The sequence below is a fragment of the Desmodus rotundus genome, chromosome 7 (assembly GCF_022682495.2).
Source record: "Desmodus rotundus isolate HL8 chromosome 7, HLdesRot8A.1, whole genome shotgun sequence".
NCBI classification, from domain to species: Eukaryota; Metazoa; Chordata; class Mammalia; order Chiroptera; family Phyllostomidae; genus Desmodus; species Desmodus rotundus.
Window position 1 is genome coordinate 57,449,933 of NC_071393.1, and position 23,609 is coordinate 57,473,541.

Below are 23,609 nucleotides of genomic sequence, written 5' to 3' on the forward strand. Positions count from 1 at the left end.
ATATTTTTCTTTATTTCATTTTGCATAGCCTTTACTTTTTCCTTTATTTTATAACCATACTCAACCATTTCTGTGAGCATCCTGATTACCAGTGTTTTGAACTGTACATCTGAGAGGTTACCTGTCTCTTCATCACTTAGTTGTATTTTCTGGAGCTTTGATCTGTTCTTTCATTTGGGCCATATTTTTTTGTCTCTGCATGCATGGTAGGTAGTAATGGGTGGAGCCTTAGGTATTCCCCAGGGTGGGGCAACCCACGTTGCTGTATTGTGGCACTGTATGTGAAGGAGGGGTCCGAAAGGGAATGGTGCCACTTGCTTCCTTCTCAGCCAGCTTTCAGTCACTTCCTCCACTACCCACAAGCAAATCAGGCCTTTCTTGTGCTGACTCTCGGGTGTGTGGGCTTGTGTACTCTCTAGGACTCTGTGGGTCTCTCTGATGAACTCTGCTATGAGGTTGGGAGCTTCTCCCACTGCCACAGTTCCCACAGATTTTTACTGAAACAGGTTTTGAAGCTTTATTTCCCCAAATGGGAACCCTGGATTGTGTGATCTGTGTCCCCAGTCATTCCTTCTGGTTTATCTGCATGCAAATGTGAGACTATCCAATTTGCCAGCCGCTGCCTCATGTGCCAGCTGCTGCCTTACCAGACTGGTCCTCCAGCTGTTGCCTTCCTACCAGTCCTCTCCACCTCCGCTCCTCCTACTGGTCTGGATGAATGTTTCTTCTTTAACTGCTTGGTTGTTGGACTTTATGCAGTTTGATTTTCTGGCAGTTCTGGTTGTTTTTTGGTTTTAAATTTGTTGTCCTGCTTTTGGTTGTGTGAAGAGGCACAGTGTATCTACCTATACCTCCATCTTGGCTGGAAGTTCTTTTATAAATTCTTATTCTCTTACCTGATCCTTATTTTATCTCTCTTTTAAATCTTTTTATTCATGATTTTCTTTGACTTCTCCTACCCTTTAGCTGATTTTTTTTAAGGCTAAGGTCTTGGCTGTCTTCTTTCTCTAAAGTCACAGCAATCTCATTTATTCTTATATTTAAATATCACTCCTACAAAAAGCATTCTAATCTCATGTTACCAAACATGATATTTCTGCAAGATATTTCCTTATTTAAAAAAATATTTTATTTATTTATCTTTAGACAGAGGGGAAGGGAGGGAGACAGAGAGAGAGACAAAGATCAATTTGTGTTTGCCTCTCCAGGGCCCCTTACTGGGGACCTAGCTCCTAACCCAGGCATGTGCCTTGATTGGGAATTGAACTGGCAACCCTTGGGTTCACAGGCCAGCATTCAATCCACTGAGCCACACTAGCCAGGGCTAGATCTTTCCTTCTTAAGTGATCACCTTACCGTCCAAACTTGCTATTTTTCATTGTCTCTCCACCCACCCCCATTTTCTACCATTCTTATTCTTTTCTTCTGGAAGGCTCAATAGAATAATAATGGCAATGGTAATAAAAATGATAATAATAAGTAGTATTTATTGAACTCTATATGCCAAGCAACAGTCTAAGGATTTAATAACTTACTACTTATTTACCTTTAATAACTTATTTACGTCTCACAAAAACCCTATGAGGTAGGTAAGTTTAGTTTTGGCATTTTACAGATGTACAACAGAAACCAAGGGACCAAGAGGTGAATAGTTTTCTAAGTGATTGCCCAGAACCTACAGTCTCTACTCTCTTTCTACGAGCCAACTACAAGTCACTAAATCATTATTTCTAAAATGTTTTTATCATGTAAAACTCATAGTGAAACTCTTAAATGTTAGTAAATTGCATTTATTCATAATAATAATGTCTTTCATTTATTGAGGATTTACTATATAAGCTAAGAATTGATTTAAACCCATAGACCAAAGTTTGAAATTTGCATATATTAGAAAGAGTTTTTACTTTTTTTCTTTTTGGTTGTATTTTCATTTTTTTTTAATTTTAATTTTTTATTGTTATTCAATTATGGTTGTGTTCCTTTTCTCCCCATCCCTCCACCCCACCCCAGCCAAAACCCCCTCCCTCCCCCACCTCCACCCTCCCCCTTGATTTTGTCCATGTGTCCTTTATAGTAGTTCCTGTAATCCCCTCTCCTCACTGTCCCCTCCCCACTCCCCCCTGTCCATTGTTAGATTGTTCTTAACTTCAATGTCTCTGGTTATATTTTGTTTGCTTTCTTTTTTTCTGTTTATTATGTTCCAGTTAAAGGTGAGATCATATGGTATTTGTCCCTTACCGCCTGGCTTATTTCACTTAACATAGTGCTCTCCAGTTCCATCCATGCTGTTGCAAAGGGTATAAGCCCTTTCTTTCTCTCTGCTGCATAGAATTCCATTGTGTAAATATACCATAGTTTTTGGATCCACTCTTTTGCTGATGGGCACTTAGGTTGCTTCCAGGACTTGGCTATTGTAAATTGTGCTGCTATGAATGTTGGGGTGCAAAGGTTCTTTTGGATTGGTGTTTCAGGGTTCTTAGGGTATAATCCCAGCAGCGGAATTTCTGGGTCAAAGGGCAGTTCCATTTTTAGTTTTCTGAGGAAATTCCATCTTGTTTTCCACAGTGGCCTCACCAGTCTGCATTCCCACCAACAGTGCACTAGGGTTCCCTTTTCTCTGCATCCTCTCCAACACTTGTTTGTGGATTTGTTTATATTGGCCACTCTGACTAGTGTGAGATGGTACCTCATTGTGGTTTTAATTTGCATCTCTCTGATGGCTAGTGATGCTGAGCATCTTTTCATATGTCTGGGCCCTCTGTATGTCTTCCTTGGAGAAGTGTCTGTTCAAGTCCTTTGCCCATTTTTTAATTGGGTTGTTTGTCTTCCTGGAGTGGAATCGTGTGAGTTCTTTATATATTTTGGAGATCAGGCCCTTGTCTGAGGTATCATTGGCAAATATGTTTTCCCATACTGTTGGTTCTCTTTGTAATTTGGTGCTGTTTTCTTTAGCCATGCAGAAGCGTTTTATTTTGATTAGGTCCCATTTGTTTATTCTCTCCTTTATGTCCCTTGCTTTAGGGGACATGTCTGTGAGGATGTTGCTGCATGGAATGTCTGAGATTTTCTTGCCAATGTTTTCTCCTAGGGTTTTTATGCTGTTACGACTTATATTTAAGTCTTTTATCCATATTGAGTTTATTTTCGTGTATGGCGTAAGTTGGTGATCGAGTTTCATTTTTTTGCACATAGCCGTCCAGATCTCCCAACACCATCTGTTGAAGAGGCCGTTTTTGCTCCATTTTATGCTTCTGCCTCCTTTGTCAAATATTAATTGACCATAAAGACTTGAGTTTATTTCTGGGCTCTCTGTTCTGTTCCATTCGTGTATGTGCCTGTTTTTATGCCAGTACCAGGCTGTTTTGATTACAGTGGCCTTGTAATACAGTTTGATATCAGGTATTGTGATCCCTCCTGCTTTGTTCTTCTTTCTCAAAATTGCTGCAGCTATTTGGGGTCATTTATGGTTCCATATAAATTTCTGAAATGTGTGTTCTATATCTGTGAAATATGTCATGGGTACTCTAATAGGGATTGCATTGAATCTATAAATTGCTTTGGGTAGTATGGCCATTTTGATGATGTTAATTCTTGCAATCCATGAGCATGATACATGCTTCCATTTGTTTCTGTCTTCCTTAATTTCTTTCTTCAATGTTGTGTAGTTTTCTGAGTACAGTTCTTTTACCTCCTTGATTAGGTTTATTCCTAGGTAGATTATTTTTCTTGTTGCTATATCCAATTGGATTTTTTTTCCTGATTCCCGTTTCTGCAGTTTCATTGTTGGTATACAGGAATGCCTTTGATTTCTGAGTATTGACTTTGTATCCAGCTGCTTTGCCAAATTCATTTATTAGGTCGAATAGTTTTTTGGTGGAGTCTATAGGATTTTCCATGTACACTATAATGTCATCTGAAAACAGTGACAGTTTCATTTCCTCCTTTCCATTTTGGATGCCTGTTATTTCTTTTTCTTGTCTGATTGCTGTGGCTAGGACTTCCAGTACTATGTTGAATAAGAGTGGTGAGAGAGGGCATCCTTGTCTTGTTCCTGATCTTAGTGGGAAAGCTCTAAGTTTTTGTCCATTGAATAAGATGTTGGCTGTAGGTCTCCCATATATGGCCTTTATTATGTTGAGGAATATTCCCTCTATTCCCACTTTGCTGAGTGTTTTTATCAGAAATGGGTGCTGTATCTTATCAAATGCTTTTTCCACATCTATTGATATGATCATGTGATTTTTGTCTTTGCTGTTGTTGATGTGATGTATTATGTTTATTGATTTGCGAATATTGTACCATCCTTGCATCCCTGGGATGAATCCCACTTGGTCATGGTGTATGATCTTTTTAATGTATTGCTGGATGTGGTTTGCCAATATTTTTTGAGAATTTTAGTGTCTATGTTCATCAGCGATATTGGCCTGAAGTTTTCTTTCTTTGTTGTGTCTTGATCTGGTTTTGGGATTAGGATGATGCTGGCTTCATAAAAAGAGTTTGGGAGTCTTCCTTCAGTTTGGATTTTTTGGAATAGTCTGTGAAGGATAGGGGTTAGCTCTTCCATAAATGCTTTGTAGAATTCTCCTGTGAAACCATCTGGTCCAGGGCTTTTGTGTGTTGGGAGTTTTTTGATGACTGCTTCAATTTTGTCTGCTGTTATTGGTCTGTTCAGGTTTTCTGCTTCTTCTTCATTCAGTTTTGGAAGATTATATTTTTCTAGAAATGTGTCCATTTCACCTAGGTTTTCAAATTTCTTGGCATACAGTTCTTCATAGTAATTTCTTACAATCCTTTGTATTTCTGTGGTATCAGTTGTAATCTCTCCACTTTCATTTCTAATTCTGTTTATTTGAATCCTCTCTTTTTTTCTTGATGAGCCTACTTAAAGGCTTGTCGATTTTGTTTATCTTTTCAAAGAACCAGCTCCTGGATTCATTGATCCTTAGAATTGTGCTTTTAGTCTCTATGTCATTAACTCTGCTCTGATCTTGGTTATTTCCTTCCTTCTACTTGCTCTGGGCTGTCTTTGTTGTTGTTCCTCCAGTTCTTGTAGGTGTAGTGTTAGGATGTTTGTTTGAAATGTTTCTATCTTTTTAAGGTAGGCCTGTATTGCTATGACCTTCCCTCTCAGGACTGCCTTTGCTGTGTCCCATAGGTTTTGGGTTGTTGTGAGTTCATTTTCATTTGTTTCCAGAAAGTTTTTGATTTCTTCCCTAATCTCGTTCTTGACCCATTCATTGTTTACTAGCATGCTATTCAGTCTCCATGATTTTGAGTGTTTTTGGTTTTTTCCTTTCGGGCTGGTTTCTAGCTTCAGTCCCTTGTGGTCAGAGAAAATTCTTGGTATGATTTCAATTTTCTTGAATTTGTTGAGGCTTGCTTTATGTCCTATCATGTGGTCTATCTTTGAAAAAGTTCCATGGACACTTGAAAAGAATGTGTAGTTTGCTTCTTTGGGATGAAAAGCTCTATATATACCAGTTAAGTCCATTTCATCTAGGGTATTGTTAAGTGACACAATATCCTTCTTGATATTTTGTTTGGAAGACCTGTCCATTTTTGACAGTGGGTTGTTAAAGTCCTCTACTCTAATTGTGTTGCTGTCAATATCTTTCTTGAAGTCCTCCAAGATTTTCTTTACGTATTTGGGTGCTCCTATGTTGGGTGCATATATATTTACAATGTTTATGTCTTCTTGGTGGATTCTTCCTTTGAGTATTATGAAGTGACCTTCTGGGTCTCTCTTTATGGCCCTCCTTTGGAAGTCTATTTTGTCTGATATGAGTATTGCTACCCCTGCATTTTTTTTCCTGTCCATTTGCTTGGAAAATTTGTTTCTAGCCCTTCACTTTCAGTCTGTGTAAGTCTTTTGTCCTGAGATGGGTCTCTTGTAGGCAGCATATGTGTGGGTCATGTTTTCTTATCCATTCAGCTATTCTATGTCTTTTGATTGGAGCATTTAATCCATTTACATTTAAGGTTATCGATAGGTAGTTATTCATTGCCATTTTTTCCTGCCAGTGTTCCTCTGTCTTTCTCTTTTCCTTCCTTTCCTTAAAGCAGTCCCTTTAGCATCTCTTGCAGAGATGGATTGGTGGAAGTGTATTCTTTTAGACTTCTTTTGTCTGGGAAACTCTTTATTTGGCCTTCTATCTTGATTGAGAGCCTTGCTGGGTAAAGTAGTCTTGGTTGCAGGCCTCTGGTTCTCATTACTTGGAATATTGTTTGCCATTCTCTTCTGGCTTGGAGCGTTTCCATTGAGAAGTCAGCTGCTAAGGGGCTCCCTTGTATATTACTTCCTGTTTCTCCCTTGCTGCCTTTAAGATCCTCTCTTTGTCTTGGAATTTTGTCATTTTAATTATGATGTGTCTTGCAGTGGGCCTCTTTGGGTTCCTCTTGCTTGGGACTCTCTTTGTTTCCTGGATTTGGGAGACTTTTTCTCTCATCAGATTAGGGAAATATTCCATCATTACTTTTTTAAACAGGTTTTCTATCCCTTGCTTTTCTTCTTCTCCTTCTGGTATTCCTATTATACAGATATTATTACGTTTCATGCTGTCCTGCATTTCCCTTAATCCCTCTTCATTCTTTCTGAGCCTCTTTTCCTTTTCTTGCTCTTTCCGGGTGTTTTTTCCTACTTTGTCCTCCAGCTCGCTGATCCGATCCTCTGCTTCTTCAAGTCTGCTTTTGATTCCTTCTACTGTGTTCTTCAGTTCAGAAATTGTATTCTTCATTTCCTCTTGGCCCTTGTTGATAGTTTCTATTTCCTTTTTCATGTTGATATAGTTTGCAGTGAGTTCATTGTAGTTTCCCTGTAGTTTCTTGTAGTTCTCTGTGAGCTCAGAGATCTCAGTGAGCTTCCTGATAACCATTGCTTTGAACTCAGTATCTGATAGTTGAGTTGCCTCTTTTTCAGTTAACATTCTTTCTGAGGCTTCCTCCTTTCCTTTCATTTGGGGATTGTTTCTTTGTCTTCCCATTGTTTGTGAGACTCTTCTTGTTAGCCTCTGCTTCTTAAATTGATCTATTCTGACTCCCTGGGTTTGTGGTATGAACTTCTATGGTAGAATGCCAATGGGATTCAGTGGTGCTGTCTCCTTAATCTCCTGTGCTCACTGGTCTTGAGCTGATGTTTATGGGTGTAACACGGTCAAACTCTGGTCTTTTCAGTACTCCAGATTTTGTTGTATCACCTGTGGGGAAAAGAGAAAGGGAGGGAAAAAGAAAAAAAAGAAGGGAAGGAGGGAAAAAGGGAATAGAAAAGGAAAGGAAGGAAGGAAGAAGGAATAAAGAAAGATCGAAGGCAACATTTGAAGGAATTTTAACAAAAATTAAAACAAAAGAATAAATAAAAGAAGGCAGGAAGAAGGAATAAAAAAAAAAAGAAAGAAGGACAGAAAGGAAGAAGGAATTCAGGGGGGAAGGAGGAAAGAAAAAAAAAGGCTTCTGCTGGCTTTAAACAGGTCAGGTTAGTTCTGCTGGTCTTCCTGTCTGTGGAACAGGAGGGGGTGGTTGGAAGTATTGGTTTCACTTTTCTCCCTTCCTGAGCCACACTCTTTGCTGTTGTTCAGCCTCCAGTCCAGTTCCTCAGGGTCCTTCTGCTCCCCACTAGGCCTTTAGTTCACCAGTTGTGCTGTCCTTGAGTTGCACCAGTTAGGGGCAACTCACACTCCACCTTCTTGCTCTTTGCTGTCTTAGATGCTAGGGGCTCTGGGTGCTGCTATGGGGTAGTTCAGCCCCCTACTGGGTCGAGTCTTTCTGGGGCATGCAGTCTCCCTGAGCCCTGTAGCTCCCCTCTGCTGGGTGTTCTGCCTTCGTCCTAGAGAGCCAGTAGGCCCTGCATGGATCTGTGCACAGGGGTTAGGTAGGAGTTGTAGCTGTGGTCCCTTACAGGCAGCCAGGCTGTTGATCAGCAGATCTGCTGCTTTGGGCCTTGGTCGCGCAAGGCTGGCTGGTGCCCAGCTCTGGGCCTGAGTTGAGTGAGGCTGGCCAATCCTGCCACTTTGGGCCTGAGTCGTGTGGCCCTCGGGTCCGCTGCTTTGGGCCTGTGGGTGGGGCAGCTAGCCTCTGCTCCTGTTGCGCACCCACCTGAGGTTTCAGGTGTGGGCGCCCTGCCGGGGTTTCAGGTGTGGGCCCCCACTCTGCTAATCTGGGTGCAGGCAACCCAGCTTCAGGTGAGTGCTGGGGTTGCTTATCCCGAGTTCACAGTCCAGGGGCTGAGGGGGGAGGGGCGCCAGAGGCCAAGGCTGCTGTGGAGAGTTCTCTAATTAGCCGCTGAGTGCCTCTTATTTTCTTTTTCTTTTTACGAAATTCTTCCTATTCAAGCTCCCCTGGTGCAAACAAGTACCTGGCTGCTCACACAGCTCAGCCTGGCTCTCTCCCAAGAATCCTGCAGCAGACCCTTCACCCAGGCCAGGGCTTCAGCCGCCCTGGTCCCTGCACAGGTCCCAGGGACCTTATTGTCCTTAAGCACTCTTCTTACTGTCAGATCTTTCAATGTCCTCTATCTTTGGTCTCTGATCTTCATATATGCTGGAATACCGTTGGCTGTTCACTCTGCTCCTCAGATCAGCTAGGTATTTCACTGGTGTTGAGGGGAAGTGGACTCTGCTCCCACCTATCTCGCCACCATCTTATCCTCCTTCACCTTCTTTTTGGTTTTAAATAAAAATTTTACTTTGGAATTGTTTTAGATTTACAAAAAAATTTGAAAATTTTGTACAGAGTTCCTGTGCACCCCAAACCCAGTTTCTTCTGTCATTAATATCTTATGTCAGCATGGTGTTTGTCACAAGTAATGAGCTAACTTTGGTACAATTATATTAACTAAACTCCATTTTTTAATTATTGTTGTTAAAGTTTTTATTAGCTAAACTGTATTTATTAGCTAAACTCTAAAGCCTTTATCTGTTACACATATTCTATATGAAAACAGTAAATATGGAAGGCACACTTTGCTCTAAGCCCAATAGCTTACACAAACTTACTGTGGAAAATCCAGTTTTTTTATCAGGTTCCCCCAAATATTTATGTAATCCCAAGGCAAATGTCCATGACGCACATTTATCTCATTGTCACATCTGCCCTTATGGAGCCATATCATCATGATTTCTCCCCTGCTTGCCCCTTTGTCATCTGAAAACACAAGCCAAGAGTTCCTTCCACATCATCTTCTTAGATTCTGATTTACCTCCCATTGTAGGAGCCAGCTCATCTTCCTTGTATTGAAGAAAAAGAATTTTGAAACTATTCCTTGTGAATGTCTTGTTTCTGCTGGTGGCATAAAGAGTACAAACCTGTCATATTAATGGAATGAAGCTTAAATATTAAACAATCTTCAGATCTTCAATACACCTTTGAGATTTTCCTCATTCCACATACCCTCCTTTTCCAGATCACCAACTCTTGTTTATTTTTCCTTTGCAATATTTTGGGTTTTTCCTATCTTTCTCTTCTTATTTTCTTTTGTAATAGTCCAATGTTCAACCTTCATATTTATTTAAATATTTTCTTATTAAATTTTTGGGTAACTTTGGTTAATAAGATCATATAGATTCCAAGTGTACATTTAAAAGGATGGATGCTCACTACTGAGCACCAGGATAATTAGATATAAATTGTAAGTAGTAGACATAAATAGTTGGAATGATATTATCTTTGTTTTTTTAAGAGCTTGCAAGAAATAGTCCATGGGTTTAATGAGGATCCCTCCCACATTACCAGGATTCAACATGGTATTCTCTTTTTTTTATTGTTGTTCTATTACAGTTGTACCAATTTTCCCCTGTTGCTCTCCCCTGTCCCGTCCACCGCCTACTCCCACAGCATGGTATTTTCTTTCCTTATAGGGTGTCTTGCACATGCTTACTTACATTATTTATTATCATTGGGTAAACTGGATTCCAGTGAAATCATGGGATTTCAAGTATGAATAGCATTGCCATTTATTACGCTTGTGAGTTCCTTTGGAGGAATTGGATACAAAAACTAGAACAAATTTAAGTTCACAGTTTTAGAGTAATAGCCACTAGAAATATGGTATGATATAAAGAAATGCAAATGATTTTACTATTTTGGTATTATATTTTGGGATTGTTTCAGTGCGTATGAAGTGAGCTTGGCCAAAATCCATTTTAAATTTTTATGTATTGATTTGAGGGAGAGAGGGAGAGAGGGCGTCAGCCATCGGTTTGTTGTTCCACGTATTTATGCATTCATTGGTTGATTCTTGTATGTGCCCTGACAGGGGATTGAACCCACGACCTTGGCATTTCAGGGCTATGCTCTGACTGAGCAACCTGGCCGTGGCCCTGGACAAAAATTCTTTGAACGTAGCCATGCCATTTGTTTTTCTTTGCAGCAATAAGGCTTCAGCGTAAAGCTGTGTAGAGTCATGTTGATCTTAGATGGAAAAGAATGCCCTTGAAATACACACTTATTGTGAATGGACATATCAGGTAAGAGTGTGAAGCCCTACCTTTTAAAACAAGTTTGTTTCCAGTTTAACCAAAGACAGGAGTCAGCTTTGGTGTGTTTTTATGGTTTTAGCAGCCATGTCACAGACCTGTCCTAGAGCCTATCTGAGTGTCAGGCTCTGTTTCAAAAACATCTGTCGTAGTTTAATATTTTTTAGAGGGGATGACCAGAGGTCTGGTTAAACATCTCTGGTTATTTTAAAATACAATGGTTTGGTGGGGAGGAGAGAAACAAATATGTTCTCTGGCCTATTCTGTGTCCATGTCTGTCTTCATTTTGGTTGAGACACATTTGCTGGGAGTGGGGTCACTGAGGGGTAAGAAACATACATCTTTCCCTTCCCATCCATTCCCCTCCCTTCTCACTTCTCTTTTTCCTTTTTCTCCCCTCTGTTTTGTTCCTCACTCATCCTGACTATTTGCATCCATTAAACTGCTGAGGGCTTCCCTTGGGGCCAGATGATCCCAGATTATCTTTTCACCTTAGTTTACTGGTCACTGCTGTGAGCTCTTTTAACACTGGGCAGGATGATCCTTCCCAGATTTAGATGGAAAATGAATGGGGCTGGTTGGAAGGTAGAGAGCTGTTCTTACATGTATTGCAACCCCCATTTTCCAGAGTTCTGTACATTGGAGAACTGAGTGCCATTCCAACTATTATAAAAGTGGCCCTTTGATTCCCATTTTGAAATTGTTTCTTGCTTGTAGGTCCAAAGGTGTCACACTGTGAGGACAAGTAACGGTAGCCCCATGTTCTAACATTCCTGAGAATAATCTAAATTTCCTGCAAAATTTCACCTCAGTCTTAAACAATGGGATGGTTCAGCTTTCTTCCAAGGCTCCCAGGGGGAGAACGGAGGCGGGCCAGTCTGGAGGTGTTGAGAGAAGCACTTCACTGTGTTCTGATTCCATGTTATCCTTCAAATTTATGCTTAGTGTCTTTGCCTTGTGGGGAAAGCCCAGGTGGAGACTCTGAGAACAGACTTGTCATGGCACCTCCCTCTCTTATTTTGTTACCCTGAGAATGCCATTCCTCCCACCAAGGAGAAGTGTGATTGCTTGCATATGCCATCTGCTTACAAACCCCTGTGAGCTGAAATTCTCCCCCAAAAGGTTTATGTAAGCCCCCTGTGAACTCAAACCACTATGTTTTGCTCAGCTCAAATAAACATCGAGAAAGTATCTAAGCATTTGAACTTATAATAACATATTTATCCCAACACATGAGGCTACTCATCATTGGTGTATGTGTAATATATAATTGCAGCATGCAGAAAACAAACAGCTCTCGATCAGAGAAGTCTCTGGATCCCACGGGGCACTAATCATCTACCAAAAATAGAGATGGTTGGGGAAAATAACTTATAATTGCATTGGCAATCCACTATTAAAGTATAATTTTATGTTGTTTTCATTTCTAGCAAATAAATAATAAAAAACTGATTTGAAAAAATTGCTTATTGCACTTAGTAGCAGACTCAAACATGAAATCTAAAAATTGAAAATATATACATATTTTATCAAGCGTGCATTTAAAAAATCTAGGAAAAATATGCACACATACACATATATGAACTTTTACTCTTAATTTATAAATAACATTTAGTTTATACACGTTATAAAATTTAAATTATACTCAAAATATAAATTTATACTCTTATAAATGAATATTATGAATATATGTATATATTTCTCTTTAACTGTTTTTAAATATTTATATTTATAAAGACTTCATTTTGATATATATTCTCAAGATGAAAAAAAATTATATTTCAACCATATGAGGTTGCAGGTCAGTCAGCTAGCTGAGCCTGAAATTACATACCAGTAATTATCTGAACCAGAGACTTTATGTTAAAAATTACATAGCCTTAATCAAGGAAGAATACAAATGATAAGGTAGAGAAAATAAAAGTAACTAAAGATGACGGGTGATGAACGCCCCTCAGCGAACACTTGCCTGTGTCTCCCCCTTTTGCCGTTTTTCTGGAGTTTGCCCAGGCAATGGGTCAGGACGGCAGCATGGCAGGGAGCTACCTATCATCGCTAAAACGTCCAGGTGGGTCTGATTTTAAATTACCTAAGGGCTAGTTGTAAATTTGACCAAAATTAAAAAGTAAGCCATTTGCTACCACAACAGAATAAAAGGCATTGTACAAAGTTAAAATAGTAGCTATAGTAATAGATACTTAGAAATAAAACCTTATTTTCCAACTCGTGGATAGGAGGCTCAGTGTGTCCTCTAAGGATTTTCCTGGGGGTAGGACATTTGGTCTAGATGTGGCCACTCCAACATGTCACTGCATAGGCCTAAGGTGACTTTTGGTGCTAGAGCACACTGAGTGGATCCTTTACTATTAAAAATAGGTAAGGCAAACTTCCCAGTTACTGAGATGAACTACTAGGAAAACACATTTTGCTGAATCATCCACTTGTAGCAAGAGGTTAATAACAGTTGACCCCGTAGGTCAAGAGACACGTTCAAAGATGACTCCAAGGGTTTCCTATCAGAAGAAAAGCAACATTTTGGGCAGAAGCTGCACAGTATTTTAATTTGATTTACTAGTCAATTAAAAAATAGATTCCTAAGGAGTTCACCTTTTGAATTCATAGTTTGCTTGTCAGTTGGCAGGGGTGGTAAGTACTAAGCAGTAGGTTTTATCGATGAACTGAGCAGAACTCCCAGTGGCTGGTAATGTTGGAAGGTAGGTTATAGAATGAGCATTGCTTTATGGGTTTGACAGTAAACCAGTTTCTATAGTTAAATATGGAAAATAGAAGTCCAAGTATGGGTAGAGAAAAATCTAAGACAGCTCTTTGTGTGGGTTTTACATAACAGATAACCTTTTAAATAAAGTGATCTGCATTGGCTCGTGTAGACTGTGGGAAGGCTTGGCGAGGAACACTTTTGGGTATATTCAAGTCTGTATAAATGACTCCCAATGTGTCATCTGAAAGCTGTTAGGATTGAAAAAGACACTGGAACCAATTCTTTCTTTTGTCTCCAGGAGGATTTGAACAGCCCACTCTCCTGGACCGAGAGAGAAGTTTTTCACACCTCTTCCAAAGACTCTGGTGCCGGAAGCGTGCTCTGGGCCGTATGTAAGAAGCAGCTAGTGCAAAGATAGCTTCCCGGGGGGTCCCCAGGGGCCTTTAAAGGGCGGCAGGAAAGCGATGCAGCACCCATGGACCCGCTCACACTGTGAGGCCTCTCTGCCATGTATTGTGCCACATTTTGGGATTTTGGTCACAGAGGTTAAGGACATTTTATGAAGCAAATTCTCTTTACTACATAGGGATGGCTGTCCCTGACTGAGTTTCTCAGTATCTTAAATGTGGATAAGATGACTATAACGCTTAAATGAAATAATAAAAACATTTCAAACTTTGGTAAGTGCTGAATATAAGCTATTATGAGCTGGTATAAAAACTCAATTTCCAGAAGAAAGTATAATAACCCTGCATTGTGAAACAAGTCCCGTCTCCAGCCAATTTAAGAGCACGCACAGTCCAGTTTTACGGGGTCAGCAGCGACTCCCCTCATGTCAGAATAACCTCACTCCAAGTCACTGGGCTGGCTTTGTGGTCTGTGCAGGATTTTTCCCTTTCACATAGTATACAAGCTGGGGTCCTGCATTCCAGGGCCACCAAGTTTTATACAACCCAAAATAATTTATGGCCCTCTGAACCCCACATAAGCATTTGAACTGTGCTCCTGAGGACAGGGTTGTTAAAAGGGAGAAAGGGGCTACTGGGGACCGCAGGTCCCTAACCATTAAAGACGTTCACTAATATGACCATTAACCTAGTACCATCTCAGAATATGAAAGAAAACAAGAAAAATCAACTCTAGACTGACACCCAGGTGTCTGTGCTCTTAGAAGCTCAACCCACTAAGAAGGTGAGCAGTTGTATTCCCACCTGCAGAAAATTCTGGGTGGTCTTGAAGTCATGGAGGCCAGTGTTAAGCATAGAGCTTTACAACAATTAGCGGGGAGGTAAAAGTCCGAGTGGATGAGTATTTCACCAATTTTTATACAAACAATCCTGCTTCAGATGTTACTTATGTATATATTTCTAGTTTGTTTTTTCAAATTTCAGAGTTTTATTTCTTTAACTTTATCATTTCTATTCTAGTAAATATACTATAATGAAATTCATAAAAAATGAAACTAAAAGCAACCATGTTTTTACACTTTTGATACATGTGAATTTACTTTTCAGAAAGGTTATATTCCTACACATTTGGTTTAAGAATTGTTTTCTTGCACTTTTACCAACATTGAATAGTATGCTTTAAGAAATTGCTAATTTAATAGGTGAGCAATGCTACCTATATATCTTCACTGTTAATTTATTCATTTGTGAATTTAGTATTTGTATAATCTGAACTAATGTTAAGACTTCTGGTGGAGAAATCCATAACCAGAGTTCAGTGACAATCCATTGTTAGTAAATCATTGTTAAACCCAATCCATTAAATTTCTCACACACTTATCACCAACAGTACCGTGCAGTATTTATGAAACATTGAATGTGTACCACGCACTTTGGTAAGGACTTTCAGACATCACACATCAAGTCTAACTGTTCGTCCTCCAGACACTTGCTTACTTCTCAACTTTCCTTGACAATAAAACTTAATAAAAATCCATATTTATTGCCTCCAGTTGGTTACCCTCCCCCAAATTTTGCCTCAATCCACCTGAATACAAATTCTATCTGCCATTTCACTGAGTCTGAAGGACACAATCTCCTTATCACTTAATTAAAAAAACAATTTTAAATTTCTTATTTTCCTCCACACCTCAGCAGGAATTCAAAGTTGCTTTGAAGAGTGGTTTAAAAAGAATTTAAATGGGCAAGTCACTTTTTCTCTTGGCTTCTGTGCCACCACAGTTTTCTGGTTCATCTCCCTTCCTGGGGCAGCTTTTTCAGTCTATTCTCTGTGGTCTCCTTCTTCTTCTGTCATGCAATCAAGGTGGCAATACCCAGTGATCCATTAGTGATCCTCTTCTTGCCTTCCCCATTTTCTTACCAGAATTCTTCATAGAATGTTAGCCTCATAAACGCAAGGGATTTTACCTGAAAAATTTTCAGTGTTGTAATCCTAACACTTAGAAGAGTACCTGGTTCATATTAGGTGCTCAGCAAATATTTGCCAGATAAATAAATAAATGAAAAAGTCTAGGCTCAAAGCATAAGTGTCATCTCTATGTTGATGACTTTTACATGATAACCCCTGCTGGACTTCAGCTTGTGAACTTCAGAGCTGTGAATCTGATCACAGGGTTGGTTAAATGGTGCCTGCAACTTAGCATGTTTGAGGCAAAACTCTTGATAACTTTGACTTGTTTCTTTTTCAGTCGTCCTCATCTCATGACATAGTTAAGTGGAAGACCTAGTATTTGTTCTTGATTCCCTGCCCCACTTTCAATCCATCAGAATGTCCCTTTGAAAGGGGGTGCAAGGTGAGGGTCCCTGAAAATAGCAAAGCATATTCCATACAGCCCGTGGTTGGAGATTGAGAGAAGGGGATGACATGTTGGCTAAGATATTTTTCATAACAATAGCAAATTGATAGCTAGTTGATAGCTGTGCTGCTGCCCTGGGCAATCTTTGGGAGCATTCAGTTACTCATGATATAGCTGGGGGAATACTGTGCCTGCAAGAGGGGCAGGGGGGCAGAGGCTCCTGTGTCATGGGGTACTCTTGCCCTGACTAAATATGGCAGCCAAAAGAAGGTGAAAGATATGGGGGGACTGGCAAAAGTAGCACATTGCAGAAGAGGCCAGATAATGAGGTCATGTAGGAAACTCTGGGTCAGTATTTAAAAATAAGGGTGGGCTGAGAGAGAAGGGTAGCAGCCATGCAGTTTGAAAGTTTGAAAGTGTGTAAAAGGGCCCCTCCATCTGCCATGAGGTCTGGTGTGTAAGGAGGTGCCATGCAGTTTGGAGTAAGGAGATGCCGTGAGGTTTTGGATTAAGAGCTGGAGTAAGAAAGAGGAAACCCACTGGGAATTGTGGGAATCTGCCTAACCAAGCATGGATTAGTGGGGGATTGCCTGGAATGCTGAACTGTGACCGGGAATGCTGAGCTGTGGATTTCTGCTTTTTCTGAAACATGTTACTTCTCACTGACATATTCTGAATCTGGCCTGGGTTGGCAAAGTGGGGCAAGATTATGTGTTTTGGGGTGTTTTAAAGGGAGTGGGACTTAACGGCAGAAATCCACCATTATTCTGAACCTGTAAACCTTTAAATAAATAACCTCTTTCCTTTTTCACCAAATTCTTGCATTGGGAGTCACTCCTCTTACAGTGGGCAAACGAACCCCACAGCTGTTCCAGAACAGCATAGGCAGGTTCCGTAGCACCTTTAGTATTATTCTCAACATATCTCAACACTGTTCTTTGGTTCTACCCTCTTTGGTTAAGTCACTCTCACCTCCCATCTGGAACCTTAAAACAGATTCCTCACTCCCCAGCCTCACACTTACCTTTTCACACTAGCCCATACGGAACCCTATCGGAGTGTTGAAAAATGTCATCTCGCTGTCCTGCGAGTAGTTTCTAATGGCTTTCCCTGAACTGATGAAGGAGTCTAAATTTCTTACCAAGACCTATGAGATTTGAATCATTCTTAAAATCAACTTAGGATGTGAATTGGATCACAGATATGTCAAGGGTGGCAAGATATAGAAGTTTGCTGTATTTTCTAACCCCCTGCCCAACAATAGCCAATGGCTAGCTAATCATATTTTTTAGCTCCTGATTTTATTTCCTGAGAGCTGGTGCTTTGTGGGGATGAGGGTATCATTACAGGACATTTCACAACTGTTAGTACAGGTGCTAAAGGAAAGCTTAATGTAAATGAATGGTGCACAGTACTTAAGTAATACATAAAGCAAATGCTTAAATATTGTGTTTATTCTTAAAATAAATGAATAAGAAAACTGCAACATCAGAAATGACCACAGTCTGTTGCTATTTACACACAGTTTGGGGACTTGGTAGAATTTCTTATTGTACAGGAGTTATTTTTTTATGGACTGTAATTTCACTGGTCTATATTGATTAATTTATTACACATATTCTATGTTATTTGTACGATTATGAATATTGAATTTACATAACACACATATCTTTACACTAGTTCTATTTAGTGACTTTTTTGTATACCTGTGGAAATAAAACTTATTTTAATGTGTAAGTACACTAGAAAAAAAATACAGAATATATGAACTTTACATTTTCTGTTGTTGACAGACTATTTTAAAATGTCTAGTATTTTCTCTTATACTTTCACAATTTGACATGCACTTATCTTATATACACGAACTATTTTTGAAAAAACGAAGACATATTATGTCCACAATCATACATATATCTATGGCACATTTTAAGATATCTCAAATCTTGGAATTTTTATCTCACATCTTGGTATTTACTACTGTCTCATTTGCCTTGTTATTAAATGATAAACCCTTATTCACATTTAAATTGTCAATCTCTTCAAACATGTCTAGCTTATTATCTTTAACCTTCTTTTAGATTTTAACATAATTGTGAGAAAGAACTAAAGATTTAAAAAAATTAACTAATCGATTTACTAATCAAGGCTGTCTACTTCACACTTTATAGAGATAAAGTAGCATGGTAATTTAGAATTCAGTATTATCTGTTTTTAATCTTAAATATTAGTATAAAAAATAAACTTCCTCTTGTGTTTGATGTATTTTACACAACAGAATCCAGCTACTACAAAGTCTTTAAAAGTTTTTATTTGTTGTTAATTAAATGACTCCCAGAATCAATCCTTTAATTTCCCTTGACTATGACAAACTTCTAGTTCTTTGAAATTTTTAGTTAAAAAGTGCACATTAAAATAGCCTGTCATTAATTCTATACCAGCTCACAAGTTTGCATCCTCCGCAGCCACTAAGAGAAACTTAAAAAAAAATCACATTGTTACTCTTTTAAAATATGGAAACATGTATGCCCATGTATAATGTGGAGTCTAAGTTTCAAATGCAGATTTCACTGTTGAAACAATGACCCAAGCTCCATATTAAATTTAATGAAGGGCTCTGTAAAAGGCTATTGGGAGTATGTTGCGAATGTCAAGGCTTAAACTTTCTGGTAAGGAATGAAATGTTAAAAGAAAAATCTATCATGGATATGAGTTTTAAAATTGTCATTATTTTCACTTCTGACCATTTTCATGTTTAGTTAACAAATGTAAACTAAGGTGAATGATGACATGTGCTAAAGAAAAAACTTCATAATTAAAAAAAATTAAATTTATTGAGGTAGTGTTGGTGATAATACATCTGTATATATACTCTGTTGGGTGCTTGTCACCCCATCCAGTCTCCTTCTGTCCCCATGTATTTCCCTTTCCCCTCCCTTCTCCCCCACAGCCTCCCACTCTGCTACCATCAGCCTGTTGGCTGTATCTATGAGTTTGTTTTTTTTGTTTGTTTTGTTTATTCATTTGTTGCTTTTTATTCTATATCCCACATATGAGTGAAATCATATGGTTCTTGTCTTTTTCCATCTGATTTATTTGTATTGTGTGATAATTAATGTATTATACAGGCTTACTATTGTAGTTGTCCACTAATTGATCAATGGACTAAGATGATGTGATTTATACATATATATGTGTATATATATATATATATAAAACATTGTCATTTGCACCAACATGAATGGACCTAGAGGGTATTATGTTAATAAGTTGGACACAGAAAGACAAATACCATGTGATTTCACTCACATGTGGAGTCTAAAAAATAAAACAAATGAACAAACAAAATTCAACAGAAGCAAACTCATAGACACTGAGGGCAAACTGGTGGTTGTCAGAGGGGAGGACATTGAGGGGACTGGACAAAAAGGAGAAGAGGATTATGAAGTGCAAACTTCTAGGAGTAAGATAAGCCCCAGAGATGTAATGTACGGCATGGAGAACATAATCGACACCATAATGACTGCATGGAGACAGATGGTGCCTAGACTTAGTATGGTGACCACTTTGTGAGATGTAGAATGTCAAATCGCTGCTGCACATGTGAAAATAATATAACATTTTATGTCACTATAATTAAAAATAAAATAATTTAAAAATAATTTCTTAATTACAGTACTAAGTTGGCTTTGTCCAATAAAGTTTTAAACACTTTAAATTATGAATATTTTAAATAAACTCAAAAGCATAAAGATTTATAAAGCAATAACTTGTGTTTGTAGTCCCAAGATTTACATTGATTTTTTTCTATTCTTAGAATAAGTAGGTATGGGAGAAAGAAAATTTAGAAATTCTTTTTTCATGATAATGGGCAAATATTTTTGCTTTACCAAAGCTATATAAAATCTAAGACACAAAATGATTAGTTAATCAGAAAATCTTGCATCATTAAAGTACACTTTCTAAAGAAGAATCAAATGGATATTTTAGGAAAGATATTTTGTTAAAAAAATTTTTTTTATTCTCAAATTGTTTTTCATTTAATTTTATTTCAAATTTGAAAGTGCAAAGATCCAAATATAAACATGAAATTAGAGTTAGATGCTTGAATTTGAAACTATGAGTGGCCTTGACACCGAGTTTAACTTTATTGATTGTGGCTTCTAGAACGTGTTGCATTGTGTTTGTGTGTGTTATCAGGACATGTACTAGACAGGAGGATGGGTGAGGGTTTGCTGTGTGATGACTCCTTATTAGCAGTGTCATTGCACACATGCATGTTTCATTTTCTTTTGCAAGAGAGAGACAAGTATGTTATTTTATTCTAGACCCTGGAGGCTAAATGATGTATTATTAAGGTAGTTTGTTATCTCAGAATCTAAATTTTTGCCCAAGTTATGAGAATAAAGTTTTCTAAAAATATGCATTCAAGGATAAATCTCATAAGTAAGACAAAACTTATGTGAAAGGTTTTTTTCTATATTAGTTCTAAAGCAGTATTTTCCAAAATTGTGTAACTAGTGAAATAAAAATAATTTTTCTCATAAAATTATCAGACAATATTTTTTCCAATATTGGTAATGTTTCACATAACAAAGTCTTTCTGAAAAATTATAAAATCCATTTGATGTATTATAATAGCTTGATCTATAAATTACTAATGATATTCTAGATGTCAAATCCTAGTTTACAAATTACTTGCTCTTTTAATCATGACTTTTTTGATTTCATAAGTCGGAATTTCTGTGTTTCCTGATTACTTGAGTTGCAAAAATTTAATTTGTGCAAGCATTAAGTACTTTGCAGATGTTAACTAATTTCCGTCTTGTCACCCTGTGAACTGTGCTTGGCTATTACCCCCTTGTACAGATGAGGATATTGAGAAGAGGTGGGCAATATGCCAGGATTATGGACCCAGACAGTCTAGTTCTCAAGCTGACACTCTTAACTGCTATACCACCTCATTCCCTACTCTAAAGATGAGGCCAGCCTCACCATTTATACTGAGTAAGGGAAAATTATGTAAGACAATCCACTCAAAAAAATCTTTCTGTCTTGTCCTAAAACAGCAAAAGCTATGGGTATTTATTGAAGCGCTATTGTGTACAAAAGTTACAGTCAGGTTCTAGAAAGATGTGAATACACATAGTCTTTGTCCTTAAAAAAATTCTAGAAACCTAGTTGGGAAAATGGATGTATTTATAAATAAATAAACAAGCAGCATATTGTAATAGCATAGAGAAAATCGCGAGCATTTTAATGAGCGGCTGGTAAGGAGATTGGAGACAAAGAAAGGAATCAATGATATTATGCGGGTCTGGCATAGAAATTGAGATAACATGCACATTTGACACCAGTCGGAGTATTTTCTTAAAACAAGAGCAAGCACAAGAAGTAAAAAAATCTTAGTAAATTAAATTCTCACTTATTTTCCAAAACACAAGAGAGAAACTGAATATAGTTTCTCTCCCTGTCCTTTGATACACACACACAAATCCACAAAGAAAAATATAAATCACCATTTTTTAAGATGAGCCACGGCCTACACCTTTTAAACTTAATTCAAGGGGCAGGAACAATCTCCACGCCATCAGGCAGAGTGCTCAGGCTTTCTCAGCACAGCTCCGGCAGCAGGACCTACAGCCTGTGAGACACTCAGATCTCAAACTGTGTGGCAGAAGATTACTTCAGGTCCAGTGGGATATTAATATGAAAAGTGGGCCATAGTTACTTCTTCCTTGACGGAGGTAGTTTGCAGAGGTAATAAGTGCAGAGTATATCAGTCCCATTTCCTCTAGTTTTGTTGATATAATAACAGTAAGTGAGATTTAAAAATTATTACTAAAGATTCTCTTTAATTAGTGTTTTTGTTTTTTAAGGAACTTCAGTATTAGCTCACAGGGAAACAACAGTTTTTTTCTTTTGAAACTTAATTTTGAGAAAGACATTTTCTCAAGAAGGAATTAAAAAAAAATCACTTGCTTGCTTCCAGAATGGCTTTAAAGAAACTTATATAAAAAGTATATACAAATATGCTTTTAGAACAGAGAAAAAATTTAAATGCAAAAAAAATACTATCACAGAAGCAAATACATTAACAGTGACTAAGTTCTACACTAATAGCTCAGAGATTCCTGGCAGCCTATAACAGGAAAAGGATAAATTTCATAACTCTAATTACCTTGTAAAGATAGAGCTTTTTTCTTTAAAGGAAGGCACTTTGTTACTAAAATCTAAAAATCATTTATAAGGGATATTTAAACAAAATATGTAGAAGTTATTTCCAATGGTAATGTTATGCAATTTTTCCTATATAGATTCTTGATAAAAAACCAAGGGCATCATATCAAAATCTTAGTAATTTGTAAACTATTTGTAATAATATTTTCATTTGTAAATAATTTGGAAATTGTTTACTTAGTAAATCTATTGCTGTGGTGGGAAGGTAGACAGTGTGGTCCACGTTTATGGCTTCTTATTGAATTTGCTGTGAGGTAGTTCTCAGTCTATGAGACAGACAATCCATAGGCTCCTGAACACTAGATAGGGAAATAACATTCTCTCTACTGAGAACTGTGTCACCATTTTTAACCTAGTTTCTGTGTTAGGAATAAATATGTTTAGCTCTCAAATGTTTAGTGTCAGAGTATACAGTGTAGTTGTAGAAACAAAATGCTAAAGGTTCAAATGCAAAATCCACTCTCTTTTTAGTTGCAGGACCTTGGTGCCTCAGCATATTCTATAAATGGGCATCTTCTGTAAAATGGGATTGGTCATGGAGAGCAGTGCAGGGTTTAGGCATAGATTAAATACAGATATAACACATCATTAGCATCAACTAACTGATCACTCTTATTGACTGAGAGAGTGGCTGCAATTGTCACACGCTGTTATGACCTTCAGGAAGTCAGACTGGATTCTTTTCGTAGAGAGGATCTCCCTCCCACACAGAGGTGAGTGAAAAGATGCCAACCCTCAGGGCTAATCTTTTATTTTAAAAAGCAGCTTGAGAGCTACTCAAATTCCAACAGATATAAATGAATGAAAAATTATAGTTACACATCGAAGTGCATGGCAGAAATAATTTTACCCTGCAACTTTAAGGGTAAGCCGTCTCCTTCAACCAGGGGGCACTATACTTTTACCCCTTTGGAGTGTTTCACTTTGATTATATCCAAATCACCAGGTAAGCTGGCAAAAGTTAATGTTATGTCAATTTCTAGGAAATGAAATAAATTTATGTACTAGACTGATTAGTTTAATATTGGCAATACCTATTTTAGCTTTAGTAGAATTGATATCATAAATGTTACAAGTTAGCAATGATAAGGCAAGAACTTATAAAATGTGAAGATCTGAAGAAACAGGCAAAGGCTAATTCAGCCTATACTACAATGTTTCAGTAGAGTTACTTAAAAATCTATAGTGTAAGAATGGGCCTTATTGTAAATGTGGTTTAAGAGAGTAACGATGAATATGGTTCAGGAGAGAAAAGAGTACTCTGAACATTTCCTCTCATTTTTCCCGCAGAATCCCAGTGATTTCACAGGTCTTTCTACTTCCTCCCTCTGGATGAAACTGCCCCTAAAATTCAGGGGCACAATAATTAATTAAGAAGTGCTGTCTCTGGTGTGTTTTAAATTTACCTGATGTAATCTCCTCT